The sequence below is a fragment of the Phyllostomus hastatus genome, unplaced genomic scaffold (genome assembly GCF_019186645.2).
Source record: "Phyllostomus hastatus isolate PE091 unplaced genomic scaffold, TTU_PhHast_1.1 phas_scaffold_114, whole genome shotgun sequence".
Lineage (NCBI taxonomy): Eukaryota > Metazoa > Chordata > Mammalia > Chiroptera > Phyllostomidae > Phyllostomus > Phyllostomus hastatus.
This window is the reverse complement of record NW_025334006.1, coordinates 13,676,190-13,679,551: the sequence shown is the minus strand read 5'-3', so window position 1 is coordinate 13,679,551 and position 3,362 is coordinate 13,676,190. Positions and strand designations below refer to the sequence as shown.

General features: G+C 38.7%; 1 non-coding gene across 1 annotated transcript; it reads left to right on the top strand.

Moving 5' to 3' along the window:
• The first annotated feature begins 2,483 nt into the window (after nucleotides 1-2,483).
• On the top strand, nucleotides 2,484-2,590 carry LOC123829852. Its single transcript, XR_006787660.1, has one exon. It is a non-coding gene; the product is annotated as a U6 spliceosomal RNA (small nuclear RNA).
• Nucleotides 2,591-3,362: the final 772 nt, after the last annotated feature.

Below are 3,362 nucleotides of genomic sequence, written 5' to 3'. Positions count from 1 at the left end.
CTTTGAGCCTAACCCAAGTATAATCTGGCTTTGTGCATTGCAAAAGTCGATTTTAAAAAGCAGTTTATTTTATTTTATTGTGGCAAGAACACTTAACATAAGATGTAATTTCTTAACAAACTATTAAGTGTGTGATACAGTATTGTAGACTGCAGGTACAATGTTGTACAGCCTAATTCTATAATTGATCCACCGTGCCTCACTTAAACTTTATGCCTATCAATTAGTAATTCCCATTTCTTCCTCCCTCTAGCCCCTGGAAACCACCATTCCACTCTTCAATTCTGTGAAGTTGACTATTTTAGATATCTCATATAACTGGAATCACGCAGTATTTGTCTTTCTGTGACTGACTTATTTCACTTAGTGTGATGTCCTCAGGCTTCATCCATGTCGTAGCATTTTGCAGAATTTTCTTCTTTTTTTAAGGCCAAATAGAATTGCATTGTATGTATATGCCACATTTTTCTAAAAAGCAAGAATAAGTACATAAAAAGTAGTTTTCTCAGAATTTATAAAATTGTACATGAAGAGAAAAGCTAGGTTGGTAAATTGCTTGTCGCAGACCTCAGTGCTTAGCAGTCAGTGTATGAACCAGCAGCGTCAGAACTCAGTGTGTGAAGAGCGGGCTAAGAGAAAAAGGGCTATGAAGGTCATTCCCTACTTCTCCCCTCCTCCCCACCTGCCCTCGTGGAGCTAACCTTACTCACGTGGATCTAACCTTACTGTGGGGTAGTGTCTATTGTTGGTCAGATCTGGTGGACGTGGAGAAACTCAGGGAAGGAGTGTGGGAAGGAAACCTGAGAGGAGCAGGAAACTCACCCAGACCAGCTTCTTTGTTACCTGCATTGACTGGTTAGACTAAGATGAAAGTGTTTGCCAATTCCCTCTGCCCCACCCCACAACAACCATGAAATATATCCATGCAACTGCACATATTCTACTTCCTCATGTGTAATTCTAAAATTTTAACTCTCTGTAATCATGGCAATTTTTAAAAAATGACCAAAATCAAGGCAGGTCAGGGTTCTTCCCAAACCATGCTATTTCCCCCTAACTGCAGCAGAGCTCCTGAGAGAGAACAGCAGAGGGAGGAGTGTTGCGCGGGAATGCCCACAAAGCAAAGTCTAAACACAACAAGCAGAAACAAAGCTACCTCACAACGGCTTCCAAATACTTGAGGGCTTCCTGAGTTAGACTTATGTATTAATAATAAAGCTCCATTAGGGCAAACTCTGGAAATAGTTCTGTCTCTTACTGTGCGGCAGGGGTGAAGATCAGAATGTGGATGCAGGAATGTTTGTAGACAGCTGAGACCGAGTTCTAAAGGCTGTCTTCTGGCACAGCAGCTTGGTTTTCAAGAGATGTTTTCACTTCAAAGGCATCAACTTTGGAAGTCAGAAAATTATGAACAGAAACCCCCAGAAACTGCTCCAAAGAACATTGATGAAATCTCCCCCCACCCCCCCCAAACTACAAATCTTGAGTGCAGCTATAGAGAAAACATTTGTTTGTGAAACAGAAATAATTGTGAGAGTCCAACTCAAAACCTTTGATGAAGTTGAGTCATCATTGTTTGGCATAGGAGTTCTGCACACACAAAAATGGTATGTTGATAAGAACAGGATGAGTTGGGAGAGACTGTTGAAGGCGATAAATTTTAAAAATTGGGGACAGATGTGGTCTGCCATCATTTCAAATAGATACAATAGAGCCCAGAGGTTAAGAACAAGGACTGTGGTCTCAGGCCAACCTGGATACCACTTTCACCACCGTTTACTAGCTAAAGATCGTGAGCAGTTTATTGTACCTGAGTCTCAGCTTTATTACCCTTCAAAGGAAAACAAGAGAATTACCTCATTGCATTCCTATTGGATTAAGCAAAACAACACATGCTCATTATTTAGCACAATGGCTTGCACATCGTAAGTGAATTAATCTGGGTTTGAGTCTTTATTTTTTTAAAGGTTTTGTTTATTTTTAGAGAGGGGAGGGAGAAAGGGACAGAGAGAAACATCAATGTGTGGCTGCCTCTTGCACGCCCCCTACTGGGGGCCTGGCCCACAACCCAGACATGTTCCCCAATTGGGAATTGAACCTGCGACCCTCTGGTTCATAAGCGGGCACTCAATCCACTGAGCCACACCAGCCAGGGCATGGGTGTGAGTCTTTTTTTTTCCAATTGTTTCATTTTCCACCAGATAAATTAGGAAAATAGAGCAATGATCATTTTGGATCTAATAATCTATCCCTATGTCCTGCCTCTGACTATAGAATCAAAGGGTATTTTCTGGAAAATATCATAGTCACCCCTTATCCATATCCTGATATGGAGCATTATGAAATTGACCTAAACATTTACTTAGTAGTAATAATGATAATCAAATGGTTTTGGCTTGCCTTTTAGAGTTACTGTTTCTGTAGTTTTTTAATTCTTTATGTACATAAAGAATACTTGCATTTTCTTAAAACAATGCATGTTGGTGGTCACCTTGGCAGCACATATACTAAAATTAGAACAATACAGAAAATATCAGCATGACACCTGCTCAGTGACGATGTGTGACTTCATAAACTCGCCTATATTTTCATAAAAGGAGTTCTGGATATGGGTGGTGGTGATGGCTGAACAATACAAATGTGCTTACCACCGACCTGTTTATTAAAAAGTGGTTAACATGGCAAACTTTATGTTATGTGCATTTTACTACCATACAAAAACTAGGAGAAATTTAAGAAGACCATGAGTTCTTAAAATGCTGGCTCTTGACAATTTTATATATTCAAATGGTCATATAATAGCTAAATTGCTAGTCCTTTTGTATTCAACAAAGCAGAGGCAAACACAGCATTAAAATTCTGAATATTACAATCTGACGAGACGAACTAGAGCAAGCTGTTTTCTGTTTATATGTTTATGCTTACTACATAACAGCTCAGAAGAATAACTATGTAGAATCACTTGTTATTACTGAATTTTCCACTGTTGTATTTTTTCTACTTATAGAGAGATGAACCGGACTGGAGAGAGTAATCAAAACACAATTGTGGATCAGGCTGATGCCCAAACAGCAATTTAAAACATTTTAAACATTCTTGTGTTTCTTATGTTTTCCTGCACAGAATGCAATAGAAAGATTTTCTAGGGACTAAAATGACCAGTTTAAACAACTTATGTATGAACGTGAAACATGGAAATACTTAACTGCAAGCGAGTATTCTCAAGTCCTGCTGCAGTTTCCATGCTTCTATAATTTAACATTTCATCAAACAGCAAATACAGTGATGGATCATTCTGAAAAAAACTACAATTGTTTTCCTTTTTATTTTCTTGCAATCTGAAGGTAATGATCTCTTGTTTT